Raw genomic sequence first — 21,634 nt, 5'->3', positions numbered from 1 at the left:
ACACTTGTTATCACAATGCTCCATGATGCCTGTCATCACAATACTCCATTCCCTTTTCATCACAATGCTCCATGATCTTTGTCATCAAAATTCTCAATACACTTGTCATCAAAGTGCTCCCTGACACTTGTCATCAGAATGCTCCTTGAAACCTGTCACGAAAAGGCTCCATGCCTTTTTCATCACAATGTCCCATGCCATTTTCATCACAATGCTCCATGCCATTGTCATCAAAATACTCCACAAGCTTGTCATCAGAATGCTCCATGAATCTTGTCATCACAATTCTCCATTCACTTGTCAGCACCATGCTCCCTGACCCTTGTCATCACAGTGCTCCAAGCCATTGTCATCACAATGCTCCATTACATTTTTCATCAGAATATTCCATGACACTTGGCATCACAATGCTCCATGCCATTGTCATCAAAATGGGCCATTATATATGTGATCACAATGCTCCCTGACACTTGTCTTCGCAATACTGCATGACCTGGTCATCACAATGCTCCATGCCCTTGTCATCACAATGTGCCATTCCAACAGTCATCGCAATAATCCATGAAACTTAATGGAACAATTTTCCATGCCCTTGTTATCACAATGCTCCATGATTCCTGTCATCACAATGCTCCTTGACTCCATTCATCACAATGCTTCATGACCTTTGTCATCACAATGGTCCATGCCTTCGTCATCAACAGTCTCTGTGACTTTTTAACCACAATGCTCCATGAACTTTTCATCACAATGCTCTTTGACACTTGTCATCACAATGCTCTAAGCTTTTCTCAGCACAATGCTCCATGACCCTTTTCATCACAAAGCTCCATGCACTTGTCAGCACAATTCTCCATGACACATGTCATCATAATGCTCCATGACCCCTGTCATCACAATGCTCCGTGACTCCAGTCATCACAATGCTTCATAACGATTGTCATCACAAAGGTCCATGCTCGAGTCATCACAAGGCTCTGTGACCTTTGTAACCACAATGCTCCATGAACTTTTCATCACAATTCTCTGTGACGCTTGTCATAACAATGTTCTATGTCTTTGTCAGAACAATGCTCCATGACCATTGTCATCACAATGTGCCATGCCCTTTTCATCACAATGCACCATGCACACTCTCTTCACAATAATCTATGAAACTAGTCAGTCCAATGCTCCATGCCACTGTCATCACAATGCTCCATGCCCTTGTCATCACAATGCTCCATGACCCCTGTCATCACAATGCTCCGTGACTCCAGTCATCACAATGCTTCATAACGTTTGTCATCACAATGGTCCATGTCCACGTCTTCAAAAGGCTCTGTGACCTTTGTAACCACAATGCTCCATGAACATTTCATCACAATTCTCTGTGAAACTTGTCATCACAATGCTCCATGTCTTCGTCAGAACAATGCTCCATGACCATTGTCATCAAAATGTGCCATGCGCATTTCATCACAACGGTCCACAACCTTGTCATTGCAATGCTCCATAAAACTTGTAAGCACAGTGCTCCATGCCCTTGTCATCACAGTGTGACATTCCAACTGTCATCGCAATACTCCATGAAACTTATTAGACCAATGTTCCATGCCCTTGTCATCACAATGCTCCATGCCCTTGTTATCACAATGCTCCTTGACCCCTGTCATCACAGTGCTCCGTGACTCCAGTCATCACAATGCTTCATGACCTTTGTCATCACAATGGTCCATGCCCTCGTCATCAACAATCTCTGTGACCTTTTTAACCACAATGCTCCATGAACTTTTCATCACAATGCTCTTTGACCCTTGTCATCACAATGCTCTATGCCTTTCTCAGCAAAATGCTCCATGACCCTTGTCATCACAATGCTCCATGCACTTTTCATCCCAATGCTACATGACACATATCATCACAATGCACCATGCGATTGTCATCACAGTGCTCCACAACATTGTCATCACAATGCTTCATAAAATTTGTCATCACAGTGCTCCATGCACTTCTCATCAAAATGCTCTCTCACCACTGATATCACAATGCTACATCACTATTTGTCACAATACTCCCTCACCCCTGTCATCACAATGTTCCATGACTCCTGTCATCACAATGCTACATGCACATATCATCACAAAGTTCGATGACCACTGACATCACAATGTTCCATAACACTTGTCATCAAAATGTTCCATGACACCTTTCATCAAATTGCTCCAAGACCCTGTCATCACAGTGCTCCCTGCCCTTCTCATCACAATGCTCATCGCCCTTGCCATCAAAATGCTCCATGACATTGTCATCACAAAGATCCATGACCCTTTGCATAACAATGCTCCATGTCATTGTCATCACAATGCTCCATGAACGCTCTCATCACATTGCTCCATGCCCTTGTCTTCACATAGCTCCATGACACATGTCATCAGAATGCTCCATGGCCTTCTCATCACAATGCTCCATGCCCTTGCCATCACAATGCTCCATTACAACTGTCATAACAATGCTCCATGACCCTTGCCATAACGATGTTCCATGGCCTTGTCAATACAAGGCTCCATGACCCTTCTCATCACAATGCTCCAATAACACTGTAATCTCAGTGCTCTATGCCCATTTTCATCTCAATGATCCATGAACCCTGTCATCACAATGCACCATGCCCATCATCATAATGCTTCATGCTATTGTCATAACAATGAAATCAAAATGCTCCATGACCTCTGTCATAACAATGCTCCAAACCCTTGTGATAACAATATTCTATAACATTTGTCATCACAATGCCCAATGATGCTCATCATCACAATTATCCATGGTCTTCTCATCACAATACTCCATGACCTTCGTCATCACAATGCTCAATACACTTGTCATCAACATGCTCCCTGACACTTGTTGTCTGTATGCTTCTTGAACCCTGTCATGACAAGGCTCCATGCCATTTTCATCACAATGATCCATGCCCTTTTCATCACAATGCTCCAAGTCCCATGTAATCACAATGGTCCATGCCAATGTCTTCACACACCTCAAAGACGCATGCCATCAGAAGGCTCCTTGGTCTTCTCCTCACAATGCTCCATGCCCTTGTCTTCACAATGTTCCAAGAGCCCTGTAATTACAATGATCCATGCCTATTTCATCAGTATGCTCCATGAGACGCTTCTTCACAAGGCTCCATGGTTTTATCATCACAATTCTCCAGTACATTGTCATCACAATGCTTCACGACCTTGTCATCAAAATTTTCAATGGCCTTTGAAATCATAATGCTCCCAGCCCTAATCATCACAATCCTCCATTACATTTGGTATCACAAAGCTCCATGCCATTGTCATCGCCATGGATCATGATATATGTCATAACAGTGCTCCCTGACACCTGTCTTCAAAATACTCCATGACCTTATCATCACAATGCTCCATGCCCTTGTCATCACAATGCACCATGCCCACTCTCATCACAATAATCTATGAAAATTGTCAGACCAATGCTCCATGACACTGTCATCACTATGCTCCATGCCCTTGTCATCACAATGCTCCATGACGCCTGTCATCACAATGCTCCGTGACTACAGTCATCACAATGCTTCATAACGTTTGTCATCACAATGGTCCATGCCCGCGTCATCACAAGGCTCTGTGATCTTTGTAACCACAATGCTCCATGAACTTTTCATCACAATTCTCTGAGAAACTTGTCATCACAATGCACCATGTCCTTGTCATCAAAATGCTCCATGACTGGTCAGCAGAAAACTCCATGACCCCTGGCATCACAATGCTAAATGTCATTGTCATCACAATGCTCCATGAACCCTCTCATAACTTTGCTCAATGCTCTTGTCATCACAAAGCTCCATGACACTTGTCATCACAATGCTCGATGCCCTTCTCATCACAATGCTCCATGCCTTTGTCATTACAATCCTGCATGACGAATGTATCATAGTGTTCCGTACCCTTGTCATCACAATGCTCCATGCGCACTCTCATCACAAAAATTCATGAAACATTTCAGACCAATGTTCCATGCCCTTCTCATCACAATGCTCCATTACTTCCGTCATAAAAATGCACCATGAACCCTGCCATCACAATGTTCCACGGCCTCGTCTTCACAAGGTTCCATGACACTTGTCATTACAATGCTGAAAAACACTGTAATCACAATGCTCCATGCCCTTCTCATCACAAAGCTCCATGACGCATGTCATCAGAATGTTCCATGGCCTTCTCATCACAATTATCCATGCCCTTGTCATCACAATGCTCCAAGACCCTTGTAAAAACAATGCTCCATGCCCCATTTCATCTCAATGCTCCATGAACCCTGTCATCACAGTGCACGATGCCCATCATCATAATACTTCAGTCTATTGTCATCACAATGAAATCAGTATTCTCCATGACCTCTGACATCATAATGCTGAAACCCTTGTGATCACAATGTTCCATAAAACTTATAATTACAGCACCCCTTGAGGCTCATCATCACAATTATCCATGGTCTTCTCATCACAATGCTCCATGATCTTTGTCATCACGATGCTCAATACACTTGTCATCACAATGCTCGCTGACACTTGTCGTCAGTATTCTCCTTGAACCCTGTCATGACAAGGCTCCATGCCTTTTTCATCACAATAATCCATGCCCTTTTCATCACAATGCTCCAAGATCCCTGTAATCACCATGCTTCATGGCCTTGTCATCAAAAAGCTCCATGAGGCATGTCATCAGACTGTTTCCTGGCATTCTCATCACAATGTGCCATGCCCTTGTCATCACAATGCTCCATGACCACTTTCATCACAATAATCCATGAACATTTTCAGCCCAATGCTCCACGACCTTCTCATCACAATGCACCATGCCCACTCTCTTCACAATAATCTATGAAACTTGTCAGACCAATGCTCCATGCCACTGTCATCACAATGCTCCATGCCCTTGTCATCACAATGCTCCATGACCCCTGTCATCACAATGCTCCTTGACTCCAGTCATCACAATGCTTCATAACCTTTGTCATCACAGTGGTCCATGCCCGCGTCATCACAAGGCTCTGTGATCTTTGAAACCACAATGCTCCATGAACTTTTCATCACAATTCTCTGAGAAACTTGTCATCACAATGCTCCATGTATTTGTCAGAACAATGCTCCAAGACCATTGTCATCACAATGTGCCACGAACATTTCATCACAACGTTCTAAACTTTGTCATTGCAATGCTCCATAAACCTTGTAATCACAATAGTCTATGCACTTCTCATCAAAATGCTCTCTCACCAGAGATATCACAATGTTCCAATACTAGTCATCACAATACACCCTCACCCTTGTAATCACAATGTTCCATGACCCTGTCATCACAATGCTACATCCCCTTATCATCACAATGTTCCATGACCCTTGCCATCACAATATTCCATAAACCCTGTCATCAAAATGCTCCATGACCCATTCCATACCAAAGCTCCAAGACCCCTGACATCACAATGTTCTATAACCCCTGCCATCAAAATGTTCCATTATACTTTTTATCAAATTGCTGCATGAGCTGGTCATCAAAATGCTCCCTGCCCTTCTCATCAAAATGTTCCATGCCTTGTCATCACAAAGCTCCAAGACACTTGGCATCACAATGCTCCATGTGATTGTCATCACAATGCTCCTTGAACCCTCTCATCACATTGCTCCATGCCCTTGTCATCACACAGCTCCATGACACTTGTCATCACAATGCTCGATGAGCTTCTCATCACAATGCTCCATGACGCATGTCATCAGAATGTTCCATGGCCTTCTCATCACAATTATCCATGCCCTTGTCATCACAATGCTCCAAGACCCTTGTAAAAACAATGCTCCATGCCCCATTTCATCTCAATGCTCCATGAACCCTGTCATCACAGTGCACGATGCCCATCATCATAATACTTCAGTCTATTGTCATCACAATGAAATCAGTATTCTCCATGACCTCTGACATCATAATGCTGAAAACCCTTGTGATCACAATGTTCCATAAAACTTATAATTACAGCACCCCTTGAGGCTCATCATCACAATTATCCATGGTCTTCTCATCACAATGCTCCATGATCTTTGTCATCACGATGCTCAATACACTTGTCATCACAATGCTCGCTGACACTTGTCGTCAGTATTCTCCTTGAACCCTGTCATGACAAGGCTCCATGCCTTTTTCATCACAATAATCCATGCCCTTTTCATCACAATGCTCCAAGATCCCTGTAATCACCATGCTTCATGGCCTTGTCATCAAAAAGCTCCATGAGGCATGTCATCAGACTGTTTCCTGGCATTCTCATCACAATGTGCCATGCCCTTGTCATCACAATGCTCCATGACCACTTTCATCACAATAATCCATGAACATTTTCAGCCCAATGCTCCACGACCTTCTCATCACAATGCACCATGCCCACTCTCTTCACAATAATCTATGAAACTTGTCAGACCAATGCTCCATGCCACTGTCATCACAATGCTCCATGCCCTTGTCATCACAATGCTCCATGACCCCTGTCATCACAATGCTCCGTGACTCCAGTCATCACAATGCTTCATAACCTTTGTCATCACAGTGGTCCATGCCCGCGTCATCACAAGGCTCTGTGATCTTTGAAACCACAATGCTCCATGAACTTTTCATCACAATTCTCTGAGAAACTTGTCATCACAATGCTCCATGTATTTGTCAGAACAATGCTCCAAGACCATTGTCATCACAATGTGCCACGAACATTTCATCACAACGTTCTAAACTTTGTCATTGCAATGCTCCATAAACCTTGTAATCACAATAGTCTATGCACTTCTCATCAAAATGCTCTCTCACCAGAGATATCACAATGTTCCAATACTAGTCATCACAATACACCCTCACCCTTGTAATCACAATGTTCCATGACCCTGTCATCACAATGCTACATCCCCTTATCATCACAATGTTCCATGACCCTTGCCATCACAATATTCCATAAACCCTGTCATCAAAATGCTCCATGACCCATTCCATACCAAAGCTCCAAGACCCCTGACATCACAATGTTCTATAACCCCTGCCATCAAAATGTTCCATTATACTTTTTATCAAATTGCTGCATGAGCTGGTCATCAAAATGCTCCCTGCCCTTCTCATCAAAATGTTCCATGCCTTGTCATCACAAAGCTCCAAGACACTTGGCATCACAATGCTCCATGTGATTGTCATCACAATGCTCCTTGAACCCTCTCATCACATTGCTCCATGCCCTTGTCATCACACAGCTCCATGACACTTGTCATCACAATGCTCGATGAGCTTCTCATCACAATGCTCCATGCCTTGTCATTACAGTCCTGCATGACCCATGTATCACAGTGTTCCGTGCCCTTGTCTTCACAATGCTCCATGCCTACTCTCATCACAATAATCCATGAAACATTTCAGACCAAATTTCCATACCCTTTTCATCACAATTCTCCATTACCCCTGTCATAACAATGCACCCTGACAACTGCCATCACAATGTTCCACGGCCTAGTCATCACAAGGTTCCATGATACTTTTTATCACAATACTCAAGACCTCTGAAATCACAATGCTCCATGCGCTTGTCATCACAAAGCTCCATGACGCATGTCATCAGAATGTTCCATGGCCTTCTCATCAAAATGCTCCATGCCCTTGTCATCACAATGCTCCAAGTCCCTTGTAATCAAAATGCTCCATGCCCATTTTCATCTCAATGCTCCATGAAATCTGTCATCACAATGCTCCAAGACCCTTGTAATCACAATGCTCCATGCCCCTTTTCATCTTAGAGCTCCATGAACCCTGTCATCACAATGCACCATACCCATCATCATAATGCTTCACGCTGTTGTCATCACAATGAAATCAATATTCTGAATGACCTCTGTCATCATAATGCTCCAAACCCTTGTGATCACAATGTTGCATAACACATATCATCACAACACCCCATGACGCTCATCATCACAATTATCCATGGACTTCTCATCACAATGCTCCATGATCTTGTCATCACAATTCTCAATACATTTGTCATCACAAATGCTCCCTGACACTTGTCGTCAGTATGCTCCTTGAACCCTGTCATGACAAGTTTCCATGCCTTTTTCATCACAATGATCCATGACCATTTCATCATAATCCTCCAAGGTCCCTGTAATCACAATGCTCCATGCCCTTGTCATCACAAAACTCCATGACGCATGTCATCAGAATGCTCCATGACATTCTCATCACAATGCTCTATGCCCTAGTCATCACAATGCTCCTAGACCCCTGTAAGCACAATGCTCCATGCCCCTTTTCATCAGAATGCTCCATGAGACTTGCCATCACAAGTCTCCATGGTCTTTTCTTCACAATGTTCCAGGACCTTTTCATCACCATGATCCATTCCCTTGTCATCACAATTCTTCATGATCCCTGTCATCACAGTAATCCATGAACATTTTCAGCCCTGTGCTCCACGACCTTCTCTTCACAATGCTCCATTGCCAATATCATCACAATGCACCATGACCACAGTCATCACAACACTCCATGACACCTGACAAAACAATGATCCGGGATTCTTGTCTTCACAATGCTCCGTTCCCTTGTCGTCACAATGTTCCATGACACCTGTAATCACAACTCTCCATGAACATTTTCAGCCCAGTGCTCCATGACCCTTGTCATCACAATGATCTATGCCCTTGTCATCCCAATGCTCCATGACCCCTGTATTCACAATGCTCCTTGACGCTTGTCATCACAGTGCTCCATGACACATGTCATAACAATGCTCCATGCCTTTGTCAGCAAAATGCTACATGACCTTGTCATTACAATGCTCTATGCGCTTGTCATCACAATACTCCATTTCCATTGTCATCACAATCCTCCATGAACATTGGGATCACATTGCTTCATGCCCTTCTCATCAGAATGCTCCATGCTCCTTGAAATCAAAATGATCCATGACCTCTGTCATCACAATGCTCCAAACACTTGTGATCACAATGTTCCATAACACTTGTCTTCACAACGCTCCATGATGCCTGTCATCACAATGCCCCATGCCGTTTTCATCACAATGCTCCATGCCATTGTCATCAAAATACTCCACAAGCTTTTCATCAGAATGCTCCATGACGCTTGTCATCACAATTCTCCATGCACTTCTCAGCACAATGCTCACTGACGCTTGTCATCACAATGCTCCAAGCCATTGTCATCACAAAGCTCCATTACCTTTGTCCTCAGAATCTTCCATGACACTTGCCATGACAATTCTCCATGACATCAACATCATAATGGGCCATTACATATGTGATCACAATGCTCCCTGACACCTGTCTTCACAATACTGCATGACCTGGTCATCACCATGCTCCATGCCCTTGTCATCACAATGCACCATTCCAACTGTCATCGCAACAATCCTTGAAACTTATTAGACTAATGTTCCATGCCCTTGTCATCACAATGCTCCATACCCTTGTTATCATAATGCTCCATGACCCCTGTCATCACAATGCTCCGTGACTCCAGTCATCACAATGCTTCATGACCTTTGTCATCACAGTGGTCCATGCCCTCATCATCAACAGTCTCTGTGACCATTTTAACCACAATGCTCCATGAACTTTTCATCACAATGCACTTTGACCCTTGTCATCACAATGCTCTATGCCTTTCTCAGCACAATGCTCCATGACCCTTGTTATCACAATGCTCCATGCGCTTGTCAGCACAATGCTCCATGACGCATGTCATCACAATGCACCATGCGCTTTTCATCACAGTGCTCCACAACCTTGTCATCACAATGCTCCATAAAATTTGTAGTCACAATGCTCCATGCACTTCTCATCAAATGCTCTCTCACCACTGATATCACAATTCTACATCATTATTTGTCAGAGTACTCTCTCACCCCTGTCAACACAATGATCCATGACTCCTGTCATCACAGTGCTACATGCACTTATCATCAAAATGTTCGTTGAACCCTGACATCACAATGTTCCATAACACCTGTCATCAAAATATTCCATGACACTTTTCATCAAATTGCTCCATGACCCTGTCATCAGAATAATCCCTGCCCTCCTCATCACAATGCACAACGCCGTTGCCATCAAAATGCTCCATGACCTTTGTCATCACAAAGATCCATGACCCTTGGCATCACAATGCTCCATGTCATTGTCATCACAATGCTCTATGAACGCTCTCATCACATTGCTCCATGCCCTTGTCTTCACATAGCTGCATGACACATGTCATCAGAATGCTCCATGGCCTTCTCATCACAATGCTCCATGCCCTTGCCATCACAATGCTCCATTACACCTGTCATAACAATGCTCCATGACCCCTGAAATCACGATGTTCCATGGCCTTGTCATCACAGGCTCCATGACCCTTCTCATCACAATGCTCCAAGAACACTGTAATCACAATGCTGTATGCCCCTTTTCATCTCAATGATCCATGAACACTGTCATCACAATGCACCATGCCCATCATCATAATGCTTCATGCTATTGTCATAACAATGAAATCAAAATATTCCATGACCTCTGTCATAACAATGCTCCAAACCCTTGTGATCTCAATATTCCATAACACTTGTCATCAAAATGCCCCATGACGCTCGTCATCACAATCAACCATGGCCTTCTCATCACATGCGCCATGACCTTCGTCATCACAATGCTCAATACACTTGTCATCAAACTGCTCCCTGACACTTGTTGTCTGTATGCTCCTTGAACCCTGCCATGACAAGGCTCCATGCCATTTTCATCACAATGCTCCAAGGCCCCTGTAATCACAATGATCCATGCCCTTGTCATCACAAAGCTCAATGACGCATGACATCAGAGTGCTCCTTGGCCTTCTTCTCACAATGCTACATGCCCTTGTCTTCACAATGTTCCAAGACCCCTGTAATCACAATGCTCCATGCCCCTGTTCATCAGTATGCACCATGATACTTGTCATCACAAGGCTCCATTGTTTTGTCATCACAATGCTCCATGCCCTTGTCATTACAATGCACAATTCCCACTCTCATCACAATAATCTATGCAACTTGTCAGACCAATGCTCCATGCCACTGTCATCAAAATGTTCCATGCCCTTGTCATCACAATGTTCCATGACCCCTGTCATCACAATGCTCGATGACTCCAGTCATCACAATGCTTCATAACGTTTTTCATCACTATGGTCCATCCCGCATCATCACAAGGCTCTGTGACCTTTGTAACCACAATTCTCCATGAACTTTTCAACACAATTGTCTGTGAAACTTGTCATCACAATGCTTCATGTCTTTGTCAGAACAATGCTCCATGACCACTGTCATCACAATGTGCCATGTGCATTTCATCACAACGGTCCACAACCTTGTCATTGCAATACGCCATAAACCTAGTAAGCACAATGGTCCATGCACTTCTCATCAAAATGCTCTCTCACCAGAGATATCACAATGTTCCATCACTAGTCATCACAATACTCCCTCACCCTTGTAATCACAATATTCCATGACGCTGTCATCACAATGCTACATCCCCTTATAATCACAGTGTTCCATGACCCCTGCCATCACAATGTTCCATAACCCCTGTCAACAAAATGCTCCATGACCCATTCCATCCCAAAGCTCCAAGACCCCTGACATCACAATGTTCTATAACCCCTGCAATCAAAATATTCCATTACACTTTTTATCAAATTGCTGCATGACCCGGTCATCAAAATGCTCCCTGCCATTCTCACCACAATGCACCATGCCTTTGTCATCAAAATGCTCCATGACCTTTGTCATCACAAAGCTCCAAGACACTTGGAATCACAATGCTCCATGTCATTGACATCACAATGCTCCATGATCCCTCTCATCACATTGCTCCATGCCCTTGTCATCACAAAGCTCCATGACACTTGTCATCACAATGCTCGATGCCCTTCTCATCACAATGCTCCATGTCATTGTTATTACAGTCCTGCATGACCCATGTATCATAGTGTCCCGTGCCTTGGTCATCACAATGCTCCCTGCCCATTCTCATCACAATAATCCATGAAACAGTTCAGACCAAAGTTCCATATCCTTTTCATCACAATGCTCCATTACCCCTGTCATAACAATGCAAAATGACCCCTGCCATCACAATGTTCCACGGCCTAGTCATCACAAGGTTCCATGATACTTCTCATCACAATGCTCAAGACCCCTGAAATCACAGTGCTCCATGCTCTTGTCATCCCAATGCGCCATGACCCCTGTATTCACAATGCTCCTTGACGCTTGTCATCACAGTGCTCCACGACACATGTCTTCACAATGCTTCATGCCCTTGTCAGCAAAATTCTACATGACCTTGTCATTACAATCCTCTATGCGCTTGTCATCACAGTACTCCATTTCCATTGTCATCATAATCCTCCATGAACTTGGGTATCACATTTCTTCATGCCCTTCTTATCACAATACTCCATGCCCCTTGAAATAAAAATGATCCATGACCTGTGTCATCACAATGCTCCAAACCCTTGTGATCACAATGTTCCATAACACTGGTCATCACAACGCTCCATGATGCCTGTCATCACAATACTCCTTGCCCTTTTCATCACAATGCTCCATGACCTTTGTCATCACAATTCTCAATACACTTGTCATCACAATGCTCCCTGACACTTGTCGTCAGAATGCTCCTTGAACACTGTCATGAAAAGGCTCCATGCCTTTTTCATCACAATGCCCCATGCCGTTTTCATCACAATGCTCCATGCCATTGTCATCAGAATACTGCACAAGCTTGTCATCAGAATGCTCCATGACCCTTGTCATCACAATTCTCCATGCACTTGTCAGCACAATGCTCCCTGACCCTTGTCATCACAATGCTCCATGCCCTTGTCATCACAATGCGCAATTCCAGCTGTCATCGCAATACTCCATGAAAGTTATTAGACCAATGTTCCATGCCCTTGTCATCACAATGCTCCATGCCATTGTTATCACAGTGCTCCATGTCCCCTGTCATCACAATGCTCCGTGACTCCAGTCATCACAATGCTTCATGACATTTGTCATCACAATGGTCGATGCCCTCATCATCAACAGTCTCTGTGACTTTTTAACCACAATGCTCCATGAATTTTTCATCACAATGCTCTTTGTCCCTTGTCATCACAATGCTCCATGCACTTGTCAGCACAATGCTCCATGACACATGTCATCACAATGCACCATGCGCTTGTCATTACAGTGCTCCACAATCTTGTCATCACAATGCTCCTTAAAATTTGTCATCACAATGCTCCTTGCACTTCTCATCAAAATGCTCTCTCACCACTGATATCACAATTCTAAATCACTATTTGTCACAATACTCCCACACCGCTGTCATCACAATGTTCCATGACTCCTGTCATCACAATGCTACATGCACTTATCATCAAAATGTTCAATGACCCCTGACATCACAATGTTCCATAACACCTGTCATCAAAATGTTCCATGACACTTTTCATCAAATTGCTCCATGACCCTGTTATCAGAATGCTCCCTGCCCTTCTCATCAAAATGCACAATGCCCTTGCCATCAAAATGCTCCATGACCTTTGTCATCACAAAGATCCTTGACCCTTGGCATCACAGTGCTCCATGTCATTTTCTTCACAATGCTCCATGAACGCTCTCATCACATTGCTCCATGCCCTTGTCTTCACAGAGCTCCATGTCACATGTCATAAGAATGCTCTATGGACATCTCATCACAATGCGCCATGCCCTTGCCATCACGATATTCCATGGCCTTGTCATCACAAAGCTCCATGACCCTTCTCATCACAATGCTCCAAGAACCCTGTAATCACAATGTTCTATGCCCATTTTCATCTCAATGATCCATGAACCCTGTGATCACAATGCACCATGCCCATCATCATAATGCTTCATGCTATTGTCATCCCAATGAAATCAAAATGCTCCATGACCTCTGTCATAACAATGCTCCAAACCCTTGTGATCACAATATTCTATAACACTTGTCATCACAATGCCCCATGACGCTCATCATCACAATTATCCATGGTCTTCTCATCACAATGCTCCATGACCTTGTCATCACAAAGCTCCATGACACTTGTCATCACAATGCTCGATGCCCTTCTCATCACAATGCTCCATGCCATTGTCATTAAAATCCTGCATGACACATGTATCACAGTGTTCCTTGCCCTTGTCATCATAATGCTCCATGCCCACTCTCATCACAATAATTCATGAAACATTTCACACCAATGTTCCATGACCTTCTCATCAAAATGCTCCATTACCCCTGTCATAACAATGCACCATGACCCTTGCCATCACAGTGTTCCACGGCCTAGTCATCACAAGATTCCATGACACTTGTCATCACAATGCTGAAGACCACTGTAATCACAATGCTCCATGCACTTTTCATCACAAAGCTCCATGACGCATGTCTTCAGAATGTTGCATGGCATTCTCATCACAATGCTCCATGCCCTTGTCATCACAATGCTCCACGCCCTTGTTATCACAATGTTCCAAGACCCCTGTAATCAGAATGCTCCATGCCCGTTTACATCATTATGCTCCATGAGACCTGTCATCACAAGGCTCCATGGATTTCTCAACACAATGCTCCAGGAAATTGTCATGACAATGCTTCACGACATTGTCATGGGAATTCTCAACGGCCCTTGTCATCATAATGCTCCTTGCCCTCGTCATCACAATACTCCATTATATTTGTCATCACAATACTCCCTTACATTTGGAATCACAATGCTACATGCCATTGTCATCGCAATGGACCATGACATATGTCATCACAATGCTCCCTGACACCTGTCTTCACAATAATCCATGCCCTTGTCATCACAATGCTCCATGCCCTTGTCATCACAATGCACCATGTCCACTGTCATCACAATAATCTGTGAAACTTTTCAGACGAATGCTCCATGACCCTGTCATCACAATGCTCCATGCCCTTGTCATCACAAAGCTCCATGACGCATGTGATCAGAATGTTCCATGGCCTTCACATCACAATGCTCCATACCGTAGTCATCATAATGCTCTAAGACCCCTGTAAACACAATGATCCATGCCACTTTTCATCTCAATGCTCCATGAACCCTGTCATCACAATGCACCATGCCCATCATCATAATGCTTCAGGCTATTGTCATCACAATGAAATCAATATTCTCCATGACCTCTGTCATCATAATGCTCCAAACCCTTGTGATCACAATGTTCCATAACACGTATCATCACAACACCCCATGACGCACATCATCACAATTATCCATGGCCTTCTCATCACAATGCTCCATGAACTTTGTCATCACAATGCTCAATACACTTGTCATCACAATGCTCCCTGACACTTGTCGTCAGTATGCTCCTTGAACCCTGTCATGACAAGGCTCCATGCCTTTTTCATCACAATAATCCATGCCCTTTTCATCACAATGCTCCAAGATCCCTGTAATCACAATGCTCCAAGCCCTTGTCATCAAGAACTCCATAACGCATGTCATCAGAATGCTTCATGGCCTTCTCATCACAATGCTCCATTCCCTTCTCATCACAGTCCACCAAGACCCCTGTAATCACAATGCTCCATGCCCCTTTTCATCAGAATGCTCCATGAGACTTGTCATCTCAAGTCTCCATGGTCTTCTCATCACAATGCTCCACGACCTTGTCATCACCATGCTCCGTTCCGTTGTCATCAGAATGCTCCATGGCCCCTGTCATCACAATAATCCATGAATACTTTCAGTCCAATGCTCCACGACTTTCTCATCACAATGCTCCATGGCCAATATCATCACAATGCTCCATGACCACTGTCATCACAACACTCCATGACACCTGACAACAAAATGATACAGGACTCTTGTCATCACAATGCTCCATTCCCTAGTCATCACAATGTTCCATGACCCCTGTCATCACAACACTTTATGAACATATTCAGCACAGTGCTCCATGACCCATGTCATCACAATGATCCATGACCTTGTCATCCCAATGCTCCATGACCCATGTATTCACAATGCTCTGTGACGCTTGTCATCACAGTGCTCCATGACACATGTCATCACAATGCTCCATGCCATTGTCTGCAAAATGGTACATGAACTTGTCATTACAATGCTCTATGCGCTTGTCATCACAATACTCCATTAACATTGTCATCACAATCCTCCATGAACCTTGGGATCACATTGATCCATGCCCTGGTCATCACACTGCTCCATGCTCCTTGAAATCAAAATGATCCATGACCTCTGTCATCACAATGCTCCAAACACTTGTGATCACAGTGTTCCATAACACTTGTTATCACAACGCTCCATGATGCCTGTCATCACAATACTCCATGCCGTTTTCATCACAATGCTCCATGACCTTTGTCATCACAATTCTCAATACACTTGTCATCAAAATGCTCCCTGACATTTGTCATCAGAATGCTCCTTGAAACCTGTCACGAAAAGGCTCTATGGTTTTTCATCACAGTGCCCCATGCCATTTTCATCCCAATGTTCCATGCCATTGTCATCAAAATACTCCTCAAGCTTGTCATCAGAATGCTCCATGACCCTTGTCATCACAATTCTCCATGCACTTGTCAGCACAATGCTCCCTGACCCTTGTCATCACAATGCTCCAAGCCATTGTCTTCACAATGCACCATTACCTTTGTCATCAGAATCCTCCATGACACTTGGCATCACAATGCTCCATGCCATTGTCATCACAATGGGCCATAACATATGTCATCACCATGCTCCCTGACACCTGTCTTCACAATACTGCATGACCTGGTCATTACTACGCTCCATGCCCTTTTCATCACTATGCGCCATTCCAACTGTCATCGCAATAATCCATGAAACATATTAGACCAATGCTCCATGCCCTTGTCATCACAGTGCTCCATGCCCTTGTTCTCACAATGTTCCAAGACCCCTGTAATCAGAATGCTCCATGCCCCTTTTCATCAGTATGCTCCATGAGACTTGTCATCACAAGGCTCCATGGTTTTCTCATCACAGTGCTCCAGGAACTTGTCATCACATTGCTTCACGACCTTATCATGAAACTCTCAATGGCCCTTGTCATCATAATGCTCCAAGCCCTAGTCATCACAATGCTCCATTATATTTGTCATCACAATCCTCCATTACATTTGGCATCACAATGCTCCATGCCATTGTCATCGCAATGGACCATGACATATGTCATCACAATGCTCCCTGACACCTGTCTTCACAATAATCCATGACCTTGTCATCACAATGCACCATGTACACTGTCATGACAATAATCTATGAAACTTGTCAGACCAATGCTCCATGACCCTTTCATCACATTGCTCCATGCCCTTGTCATCACAATGCTTCATGACCCCTGTCATCACAATGCTCCTTGACTCCAGTCATCACAATGCTTCATAACATTTGTCATCACAACGGTACATGCCCGCATCATCACAATGCTCTGTGACCTATGTAACCACAATGCTCCATGAACTTTTAATCACAATGTTCCGTGACACTTGTCATCACAATGCTCCATGCCTTTGTCAGAACAAGGCTCCATGACCCCTGTCATCAGAATGCTCCGTGACCCCAGTCATCACAATGCTTCATAACGTTTCTCAACACAACGGTCCATGCCCGCGTCATCGCAAATCTCTGTGACCTTTGTAACCACAATGCTCCATGAATTTTTGATCACAATGCTCCATGACCCTTGTCATCACAATGTGCCATGCGCTTTTCATCACAATGATCCACAACCTTGTCATCGCTATGCTCCATAAACCTTGTAATCACAATGCTCCATGCACTTCTCATCCAAATGCTCTCTCACATGAGATATCACAATGTTCCATCACTAGTCATCACAATCCTCCCTCACCCCTGTTATCGCAATGTTCCATGACCCCTGTCATCACAGTGCTACATCCCCTTATCAGCACAATGTTCCATGAACCCTGACATCACAATTTTCCATAACCCCTGTCATCAAAATGCTCCATGACCCTTTTCATCCCAAAGCTCCATGACCCCTGGCATCACAATGTTCTATAACGTCTGTCATCAAAATGTTCCATGACACTTTTCATCAAATTACTACATGACCCTGTCATCAAAAGGCTCCCTGCCCTTCTCATCACAATGCACCACACCCTTGTCATCAAAATGCTTCATGACCATTGTCATCACAAAGCTCCATGACCCTTGGCATCACAATGCTCCATGTCATTGACATCACAACGCTCCATGAACACTCTCATCACATTGCTCCATGCCCTTGTCATCACAAAGCTCCATGACACTTATCATCACAATGCTCGATGCCCTTCTCATCACAATGCTCGATGCCCTTGTCATTACAATCCTCCATGACCCATGTATCACAGTGCACCGTGCCCTTGTCATCAAAATGCTCCATGCCCACTCTCATCACAATAATCCATGAAACATTTCAGACCAATGCACAATGCCCTTCTCATTACAATGCTCCATTACCTCTGTCATAACAATGCTCCATGACCCCTGCCATCAAAATGTTCCAGGGCCTTGTCATCACAAGGCTTCATGACCCTTGTCATCACAATGCTCCAAGACCCATGTAATCACAATGCTCCATGCCCTTGTCATCACAAAGCTCCATGACGCATGTCATTCGAATGTTCCATGGCCTTCTCCTCACAATGCTCCATGCCCTTGTCATCACAATACTCCAAGACCCCTGTAATCACAGTGCTCCATGCCCCTTTTCAACAGAATGCTCCATGAGACTTGTCATCACATGTCTCCATTGTCATCTCATCACAATGCTCCAAGACCTTGTCATCACCATGCTCCATTCCCTTGTCATCACAATGCTCCATGACCCATGTCATCACAATACTCCATGAACATTTTCAGCCCAATGCTCCATGACCTTCTCATGACAGTGCTCCATGACCAATATCATCACAATGCTCCATGACCACTGTCATCACAACACTCCATAACACCTGACAACACAATGATCCGGGACTCTTGTAATCACAATGCTCCAAGACCCCTGTCATCACATACTCCATGAACATTTTCAGCCCAGTGTTCCATGCTCCTCTTCATCACAATGCTCCATGAACCCTGTCATCACAATGAACCATGCCCATCATCATAATGCTTCAGGCTATTGTCATCACAATGAAATCAAAATGCTCCATGAGCTCTGTCATCACAATGCTCCAAACCCTGGTGATCACAATGTTGCATAACACTTATCATCACAAAACCCCATGACGCTAATCATCACTATTATCCATGGTCTTCTCATCACAAGGCTCCATGACCTTTGTCATCACAATTCTCAATACTCTTTTCATCACAATGCTCCCTGACACTTGTCGTCAGTATGCTCCATGAACTCTGTCATGACAAGGCTCCATGCCTTTTTCATCACAATGATCCATGCCCTTTTCATCACAGTGCTCCAAGACCACTGTAATCATAATGCTCCTTGCCCTTGTCATCACAAAGCTCCATGATGCATATCATCAGAATGTTCCATGCACTTCTCATCACAATGCTCCATGCCCTTGTCATCACAATGCTCCAAGACCCCTGTAATCACAATGCTCCATGCCCCTTTTCATCTCAATGCTCCATGAACACTGTCATAACAATGCACCATGCCCATCATCATAATGCTTCAGGCTATTGTCATCACAGTGAAATCAAAATGCTCCATGACCTCTGTCATCACAATGCTCCAAACCCTGGTGATCACAATGTTGCAAAACACTTATCATCACAACACCCCATGACGCTCATCATCACAATTATCCATGGTCTTCTCATCACAATGCTCCATGACCTTTGTGATCACAATTCTCAATACACTTGTCATCACAATGCTCCTTGACACTTGTCGTCAGAATGCACCTTGAACCCTGTGACGAAAAGGCTCCATGCCTTTTTCATCACAAAGCCCCATGCTGTTTTCATCCCAATGTTCCATGCCATTGTCATCAAAATACTACACAAGCTTGTCATCAGAGTGCTCCATGACCCTTGTCATCACAATTCTCCATGCACTTGTCAGCACAATGCTCCCTGACCCTTGTCATCACAATGATCCAAGCCATTGTCATCACAATGCTCCATTACCTTTGTCATTAGAATCCCCCATGACACTTGGAAACACAATGCTCCAAGCCATTGTCATCACAATGGGCCATTACATATGTAATCACAATGCTCCCTGACACCTCTCTTCACAATACTGTATGAACTGGTCATCAGAATGCTCCATGCTCTTGTCTTCATAATGTGCCATTCCAACTGTCATCACAATAATCCATGAAACTTATTAGACCAATGCTCCATGCCCTTGTCATCACATTGCTCCATGCTCTTGTTATCACAATGTTCCAAGACCCCTGTAATCAGAATGCCCCATGCCCCTTTTCATCAGTATGCTCCATGAGACTTGTCATCGCAAGGCTCCATGGTTTTCTCATCACAATGCTCCAGGACATGGACATCATAATGGTTCACGACATTGTCATGAAAATTCTCAATGGCCCTTGTCTTCATAATGCTCCAAGCCCTAGTCATCACAGTGCTCCATTATATTTGTCATCACAATCCTCCCTTGCATTTGGCATCACTATGCTATATGCTATTGTCATCGCAATGGACCATGACATATTTCATCACAATGCCCCCTGACACCTGTCTTCACAATACTCCATGCCCTTGTCATCACAATGCTCTATGCCCTTGTCATCACAATGCACCATGTCCACTGTCATCACAATAATCTATGAAACTTGTCAGACCAATGCTCCATGCCCCTGTCATAACTATGCTCCATGCCCTTGTCATCACAATGCTCCATGACCCCTGTCATCACAATACTCCATGAACATTTTCAACCCAGTGCTCCATGACCCTTGTCATCACAATGATCCATGCACTTGTCATCCCAATGTTCCATGACGCTTGTAATCACAGTGCTCCATGACATCTGTCATCACAATGCTCCATGCCTTTGTCAGCAAAATGCTACATGACCTTGTCATTACAATGCTCTATGTGCATGTCATCACAATACTCCATTACCATTGTCATCACAATCCTCCAGGAACCTTGGGATCACATTGCTTCAGGCCCTTGTCATCACAATGCTCCATGCTCCTTGAAATCAAAATGATCTATGACCTCTGTCATCACAATGCTCCAAACCCTTGTGATCACAATGTTCAATAACACTTGTCCTCACAACGCTCCATGATGCCTGTCATCACAATACTCCATGCCCTTTTCATCACAATGCTCCATGAACTTTTTCATCACAATTCTCCATACACTTGTCATCAAAATGCTCCCTGACACTTGTCGTCAGAATGCTCCTTGAACTGTGTCACGAAAAGGCTCCATGCCATTTTCATCACAAATCCACATGCCGTTTTCATCCCAGTGCTCCATGCCATTGTCATCAAAATACTCCACAAGCTTGTCAT

Source organism: Mesoplodon densirostris, unplaced genomic scaffold (genome assembly GCF_025265405.1).
Source record: "Mesoplodon densirostris isolate mMesDen1 unplaced genomic scaffold, mMesDen1 primary haplotype scaffold_41, whole genome shotgun sequence".
In the NCBI taxonomy this organism is placed as follows: domain Eukaryota; kingdom Metazoa; phylum Chordata; class Mammalia; order Artiodactyla; family Ziphiidae; genus Mesoplodon; species Mesoplodon densirostris.
The sequence above is the reverse complement of the archived record's forward strand: the minus strand, read 5'-3'. Positions refer to the sequence as shown.